Raw genomic sequence first — 8,814 nt, 5'->3', positions numbered from 1 at the left:
GAGGAGGGAAGATAACCGATGGTCATTAAGGGTTACGGACTGGATCCCAAGGGAAGGGAAGCGTAGCAGGGGGCGGCAGAAAGTTAGGTGGGCGCATGAGATTAAGAAGTTTGCAGGGACGGCATGGCCACAATTAGTACACGACCGGGGTTGTTGGAGAAGTATGGGAGAGGCCTTTGCCCTGCAGTGGGCGTAACCAGGCTGATGATGATGAGATTGTCATTCTTATCGAAGTATAATACTGGGCTTTGGTGTGTGGTGCAATTACAAAGCTCTATGGCGCACTAGTTATCGTAAAGATCGAATATGGCCGGACCCTGCATGAAGCCATTACGAAAAGTAGCTCAGCTGTTTAATGTTCAGCCGTGGCAGGGTGTTCGCCCACACAACCAGCTTATCCAATGAACGTAGACCCTTTTGGGAAGTTAAACGCATTGGAATTATCGACTCTTGTGGCCGAACGAATGAAGGAAGCAAAGAAATCATGAGCACAAAAAATAGATTAGCACAATTAGGTAGCACTGCCTTGGAAACCCCTGAACATGCAACTCGCCAACAACAAAGCTGTTGCAAACAAGCGCTTGACTAGCCTCCCAAGAATATTAATTAAAGATGACGCGATACTGATCAAGTATGATGAGTCTATATATCAGCACCTAGAGTTAGGGTTCGCAAAACGACTTACATTGCAAGACTTACATTGCAAGCATAGTATAGTAGATGGCCCATCATGTTGTATTGTGACCTGACAACCTATCGAACAAGATTTGACTCGTATTTGATACATCTTCTCACGATGCAAGTTGTATATCAAACACTGAGCCCGAAAACCTGGTACAACTTGAATCCATATTTGCTTGAGATGTTGCTTAACTTCAGTATTCAACGTATTAGATTAGGTGCAGAGACTGAAAAAGCACTTCTACAAATTTCGGTTCTAACGGCGAAGCGTGAGACCCTCCGATTGATCTGGTATGGATAGCTTCCAACAAATGAAGATCAGGAGCCTCCTATGAAAGTATGGAGAATGACACGGGGCTCTTTTGGCATAACAAGCACTCCATTCCTCTTCGCAGCCACTCTGTGTCCCCATCTGTCCACAACGGGAGATTATCCATAAAGAAGGAAAATCGTCAATGAGACCTTTTACCTTGAAGACCTCATAACAGAAGCGAATACAGTGGTAAATTCTTCAGACTTCTGACGGGGGGCATTATATGTTTTAAATCGAGCCAGCATGACACTGCAGAAGTGGAACACAAATTCCCAGAAGCTGTAACAGCTCTTCCATGACGAACGAACTGGATACTCCTTGGACTACTTGGGATGTCCAACAGCAAGTGTGTCAGAGACCATTGGACGTGTATGGAATAAGGACAGAGATCACTTGGAATTTTCCATAGAGGCCATCCTAGATGTCATAGACCAAAACGGCAACACTAAACGATTCATCCTTGAGGCATCATCTCTTATCCTCTTTTCCCAAAGTAACAATATGACAGGCTTGGCCTCATTTCTCCTGCCACAGTGGCAACCAAGTTCATACGTACTCGAAGGCCTGTGGCAACTGGGATTTGAAGGAGACGCTCTTCTTCCTAAAGTCGCCAAAGCTGCTTGGACACAGTCGCACATGAAGCTACAGCTCTTTACACACGTAACAGTGGCAAGGCAATATTGCAGCTGACCAAACGATAGCTGGAAAGCAGTACACATCTTCACAGATGCCGGTCCCTAAGTTTACGGCGCAGTTGCATACGTATTCGCGAACGTATGGGGTCAAGGAAGCAAACGTAACTTTCGCCCTCAAAGTCCTGAATAGCACCGATTAAGAGTTTTTTTTTCGAGAATGGAAATTATGGACATGGGATGGTGATAAGTACTCGACTGAGGGAAGATTTGCAGCGCTTACTGAACCCTACCTTAGCTAAATGGTATCTTTGTACAGATTCATTCATTTCACTACATTAGGTGCGAGGTTCCGCACAACAATAGACGCCCCTTTTTTCCAGTAGAGTGTAGAAAGTTCAGCAACGAACGGATACAGCTCCCTACTTGCCGGCCAAGTCGTGTAGGCGTCCCTGACATGATCATCGCAGAGCAGGAAGGAACACTTCGCGTTCACATAGTAACATTAAAGGAAGCTGTCTTGCCTCCACCAAAATACACCTCCCTTTCTAAATTCGTTCGAGCGATAGCCTGTGCTTCACGATTTTTGCACAAGAGCAGGCAAGTACCCCAGCAAAATACGAGGAACGTCTTACGATAGCGGAAATTCAAAATGCACACACTTTGATCCTTCTAGCACAATTCCAGGCCATCCAAGCTTAACGCGAATGTCTTCGTCACACAACACGCATGCCAAGCGATTCCCCGATAGGTGATTTCAACGTCATCATAACGAGGATGGAATTATGAGAGTGGGAGAAATGCTCAATGTCACCGAGTTGTCCTACAACGTTCAACATCCTCCAATCCTTCCATCGCGGAGGCTTTACCTTCACGGAGCTAACGAACAGCGCAACCCACAGCCGTCTCCTGCATGCCGGCACACGGGAGGATCTTACAGAACTGAGGGGACAGGGATGGATCGTCGAGGAAAGCAAATGGTGAAGAAGGTGCTTACCAAATGTGTGAGGCAATTTTTTGAACAACCGATCTGCTACTGAGCCAGTCGCCCATCTGGCTCGTGAGAGGGTGACAGAAGCTCCACCTTTTGATGTATCCGGTGGAGAGTGCTGCACCACTGACACAAAAGATCAAGGAAACAACTGGAAACCAGATATCATTATTTTCACGTGTGCAGTGACTCGCGTAATACGCCTTGAACTGGTGATCGACCTGTTTTCCTGATGGCGTTCCAAAGATTTATCTCGAGAGGAGTTTGTCGAGTCATCTTTCCTGAAAACGCCGGGACATTCCGGTACGCTTCTAAACCGACTGTGGACTACACTAACAGGAGAAGAAATCGACAACTTCTTCACAAGCCACCAGATCCGCTAGAAATATATGGCTGCGAAAACTACTTGGCAAAGAGGATTCTGCAAAAAATTGTTCCGTCTGCGAAAACGACATTAAAGAACGTCTTCCGAAACAGCTACTGCAACTTCGAGGAACTCACGACACTACTACTTGTAATCGAAACTTTCTTCAACTTTCGACTCCTGACCGACGTCTGTATGGAGGGGAGCTAAATTGGACATCTCGCACCATACCACTTTCTGGTAGTAAAGCGACTGACTGCTCTACCTGACAGGTGTTCCATTGCAGAAGTGGCTCAGCCACCTGGTCAACTCACTCGTAATGGGCGCTAGTGCCAAAGGATGGCTGATAAATTTTGGCGCCATTGGCAAAAGAAGTACCTGAGGAGTCTCCGATGAGCACATTTTGCAGAGCCGAATTCGTTAATCGCGCTAAAAAGAGGAACTCTCATTTTATTTAATGAACATTACCTACCAAAGGAGCTCTCGAAAACTGGACAAGTGGCAGTTGTTCTCGGACGACATGGAAGCATGAGACCCTGTATTGTGCGCATGCCTAATGGAACCACATTGAGCAGACCGATTCAACTGTTCTAACCAATGGAATACACGGACGGATGACCTGGAGCTCATTCCGTGGCGAGTATGAAAAACTGCCAACTTTATCTATTCTTTTTGTCATCGGACAACCCTTTGCTCCTCCGAACTTGCTCAGCACGGGCATCACTAAAGGAATAGAGTATAGTGGTTTTATTCACCTCAAACGAAGCAGTCCGTTCTGTTTTTGACTGTCATAATTTCCGCTGCCTTAGTTTGTTACCTCCCGTTCGACTGAGCTTTCATATGTGTAGTCTCTGTGCCGATTTTTTATATTTTTTGTTGTTTCGTGACGGAACAGCTTCTACTATTCAACTGCCCCGCGTCACACGTGTCTTAGTTGCACACGTGGTACTACTACTACTACTACTTCACTACTAGTATCCATGTATGCGGCCACATGTGAGGTCATAAATTGCTCAATCTTGCTCAAGATGCAAAGGCAAGAAAATCAACGGCAACAAAAGATAAAACACTATACTTGCATGTGGAAATCATAGTTATGTGTATAATTTTATAGGCAGCTGCCTATCAATGGTTTTTTGAGACTTCGAAAAGCATTGCGAAAACCAAAGGCACCAACTTTGTGAGGTGGACCACTCCACTTGCGTGAGATCACCGAAAGTAGACAGGCTGGCAGTGGCTCGACGCTTATTATAACGCCGGGTCCGGTGGCGTAGCGGCAACGAGGTGGGGGATCGGCAGCACGCAATGACGAGGAGCAAAACCCTCAGTCGTGTGCAGATGAATTTATTACCAACACCCTTGTCGGGAATCGCAAGCGCCAGTGGTGAGCACGTTTTAATCATTTACGCTTGCCCACCACAATCACCCAAAGATTATGGCGTACGACGTAGAAGGCAAGGAAATAGACCCAGGGGACTTAGAAAACGACGCGAAGGCCAAAGCGAAAATCATACAGGACGGCGTAGACCCCCAAGATCTACAACAGAAATGAAGAAAGGCCGCGTGCAAGCCTTCTGAGGCCAGGCTTTAACAAACGAGCATCCCGGCGCTCCACGTGCAATGAATTCGCCCGCCGCAGCCACCAAATAAGAGGTCCATGCCAATGCTGGCAAGAGAACATTACAAAGTTGTAATTAGACCCAGACACTCAATACACCTGGCGAACATAGGCTTCACTGCGCTACTAGAGGCCATCCGAAGCACGACTAGAATCGACCCAGCCAGAGGAGAAGAAGACGTAATGATAATTCATCCTATTAAAACTACCATTACAGTCAGTACACCTGACAGAACCAGGGAAGAACCCAACCGCTCACTAGAAGTCGAGATAAACCTCTAGTAAAGTATAAGTTTAGCAGTAGCCGCCTACGTACCAACGCCGGACGACTCAATCACTGGCATTTTCTACAAGGCATACATGGATGAAACAGGCCAAGACTTTCAAGCAGAACTCATGAACAAAAATGCCAACATCTCCTATGTACATGCCAGGAGAATGAACTCATCAAGACACGTGGTCATGACTTTGGCCGAACAAAAGCTTCTTGCCACGATCCACTAAAGGTGTTTCATCTTAGAAGTACATCCCTTCAAGGAGAGATTCGAGGCCTATTTCCACTGCAGGAAGCTTTGGCACAGCACATATTTATTTAGTGCAGTCAGCCATGGTGCAACGGGAACTCGGGAGCAGCCGACACAGCGGTCGCTCAGATAGAGCGCACTAGAGTGTTCTAGGGCGCTATAACGTAAAGCTAGTCCAAACTGTTCTATTCCAATTCTGCAATGAGCCCTCCACGATTGGTCAAAATCTATTTTCGAGCACCCCCACTTAACCTGTCCGTCACGCGACGTCACGAAAACCGTGACAGTTCCCCATTTAATATGACGTGTACACAATGATTATGCAAGATTTGATCGAACACAAGAAAAATAGTTATTTCTGATTGACCCCTTTTCGTCATGAGCCCTCGGCTATTGGTCAAATGTTTTCGGGCTGCAACCGCTTCACATACCACTCATGCTATGAGATAAGATAAGATAATTAGAACAGACTAGCCGCTTAGTGGAGGCAATGTTATTAGTATTTCAAGCAAGCAAATATTATCTCTATGAACGAGGAGAGCGTTTGACTGGTATGTTCAGACATCCTTGGGGGTGACCGCCTGATCTTTGCGTCGGCGATTACGCCAATTCGACGTCAGGAGTTTGGAATAAAAACATACTGGAATAGTTTTAGTTATAGGGCCCCTATTCTCGCGCTACCTGCACGTGAGCCCATCTTCTTCTTCGCCCGCTTCGCGGAAGATAGTCGCGCTGCTACAGGACCTCAATCCTACTGCGAAGCGCGGTTGAAGAAAAGCTCAATTGTAAAGTGAAGGGAAAGTGCGGAGGTGGTGCCGTCGTTGGTAGCGTCGTCGGGTTCACGCAATCCGGGAGAGATGTGGCAGGCAGCACCGGCAGCGGGCGTTGCGAGCCAGGCGCAGTCACAGTGATGCTGCAGTGTACAATCACGGCCTGTCGCTGGTTCTCGTAGATTCCCCGGCCAGTAAACGTCAGAGCTCCAAAAGCAAACCCTCTTGCACCTGGGAACTTGTGTGGACATAGCGTAAGTGTTGCTCGCTCACGAAGTAGAAGCAGGAGTGATGTTCGAGCTGAAGGAGCCAGATCGCAGAGCTGCTCGTGTAAAACTTCGGTAGGCCATGCATACGCGGTAGGTGCGCGCACAAAACATAGGGAGGATCACCTGCTGCTGCTTGCGGTGAAATATCAAAGGCCCATAGCAAAAGGGTTGTGGTGAACGCTGAATGCATCGCGAAAGTTGTGCTTGTGGCGACGTTGTGCCTGTGAGAGTGAAACTTGCGCGTAGAGGACCTTGTAGGATAGCCTCTGAATAGTTAATGAGTGATTTGACCCAGAACGGAAAGCGGAAAGCTTCCGCAAACATCCCCGGAAGGAGAGCGGCGGGCGGGAGAATAGCCAAAAGCGCTTACGTTTGGCCTAGTGAATTCATAGTAAAGATTGGTCGCGCAGCTGCCTTTTAAAAAGTGAGGAGGCTCACGAAATGAGTGGATGTCTGATGCTGGAGTTGGCACATGCTGACGACCAGCGCAGGTGGACACAGGTGATGTAGGACGTCAAGACGCGGAATCACACGATGGTTCAAATGGCACAGTGGTTTTGACCGAGCGCGCGATGTGACATCGTGAGCAAGGAAGGCTGCCCGCGCAGACTTCGGGGCCGGAGATGACAGCCAGAGTTGGGAACGCAGCCGTAGCCTCAATATTTGTTAAAAAAGTGGCTGTCGGGCAGGGTGAACCAGATTTCCGGCATGTTGATATAGAATTCCCGGACACCCTAGATTCTAGCGATGTCTGCCGGACATTGTAATGCCACGTCACCACTCGCCTTGGTAGTGTTGGTGCGCTGACGGTGGCATTTGGCGCTTGGTCGTTAGGGGTCACGAACTTGTGGGTGGTGGTGCGAAGAGATAGGCGCTGTGGGAGTTGTTTATTTAGACCGGCCATGGTGTAGCGGGAACGTTACAGTGGCTGACACTTCGGTAGCTGAGGTAGAGCGTGCTAGCGTGTTTTATTATCGCACTCACTGCACTGGAGCCTATCTTCTTCACCTGCTTCGGAGGCGATAGTCAAGCTGCTACATATGTATGCCGGCATGTCAGCACTGCAACATAAGATGCTGAATGTGCGGAGGAGAACATCCACCACCTTCAGTGAGGGGAAAACCGACATGCATCCCACGGTGTGTAGTCTGCCTCGGCGAACATCCCAGTGGCAGCAGGAGCTGCAAGCTATGCTTCGTGGCGGTCAAACATATTGACAGCAAGAATACATCAATATCCTACAGTACCAACGAAGAAGAATGAAGAATTCACCAGGGAGTTCATGAAGATTGAGAGGAAGGAGTCAGAGTAGGAACAGACAAGACCCCTTCCCGTAGCGGAAGAGCCGCAGCCGCAGCCGGGATAGATCAGCCACGAAGCCAGCAATGGGCAAGAACGCCTGGAGAAACAGAGACAACAAAAGTCTAGCCTGGACATCGAAAATCAAGGGCAAACAAGCCAAGCAGCAACTACTCAGCCCGCAGCTAACAGCAAACAAAGGGCGAAGCAATACCAGGGAACGGTTTACATCCCAGAGCAGGGGCGGCCGTTCCCGATCTATTTCGAGATCACTGAAGCAACCAATGGCCAGGCCGCAAGACAATGAGTTTAGAGAGGTTCCAGAGCTGGTTAAATTATTAGAGGGACAGTTGGTTTCAGCCAACGAACACATCAGGGGAGAGGCTGACCGTGCTCCACGTTCTCCTGGAGTGTCGGAAAGCCGAATCTGAGAGAAGGAGGCATTTTTCCTTAGCATACCGTCAACACATTCCTCTTCATCCTGTAATGTTTCTCGGTCCAGAACCACTTTTTAATACAAACACTGTCCTAGGTTTCCTCAGAGATGTTGTCCTACACATTATTAGTCCCATACATTCGTAGCGTTTCCTCTCTTGAGAGGATGCCGCTGTGACAGTCATACTGTATAGCACATGCCTCCAGGCCCTTGTGTTTCAAGGGCTTGGCGAGGCAGTAGTGCTCCAGGTAATTTTACCATCTCACAGATCTTTTATAATGCATCATTCTCTCACGATGGACTTTATTTCTCATTGAACACGTCACTATCATCGACATAATCTTATAACACATAGATTTTACGCACTCTAGAGCCACTATTTTAAGGCCCCTTTACAGCCACGTCACATCAAGCTCATTGAACTCATAACTACATTGCGAATTCATCAACACTGGCTTGGCGCTCTTTGGCCATTACTGGCCCTTGCGCCAATAAAAACCAAACATTCATTCATTCATTCACATCAGGCAACTGGAACACAATTCCATCTCGGCCACTATGCCACACACGGCAAAGGAACAGGTGGCCTCTGCTCGGAGTGAGGTAACTAACATGGTGAGTGAAAGAAATTGTGGACAAACGCGCAGAGCCGCGAGCCCAGTGACGGTCTCTTATAGCAGAAAAAAGAAAAAAAAGTGAAAAATTCGGCACTCAGAATAGCCAACCCAGGAACCGCCATCGAGGCGTGCTTCAATGCGGCAGAAGTCAAGCAGGCCGTTTCTTGAAGTTACCGAGGCTCGCCTCACCAGAATCGAAGCCGCAATCTAAAACATGCTAGGAGCCATTATTAAGATCAACATAACTAACGTAAGCAGATTGACAAAGCAATCTTTACAAATGGAAAGGCTGCACCAACA

This window comes from Dermacentor variabilis, chromosome 3 (genome assembly GCF_050947875.1).
Source record: "Dermacentor variabilis isolate Ectoservices chromosome 3, ASM5094787v1, whole genome shotgun sequence".
NCBI lineage: Eukaryota > Metazoa > Arthropoda > Arachnida > Ixodida > Ixodidae > Dermacentor > Dermacentor variabilis.
Note: the sequence above shows the minus strand (reverse complement) of the source record.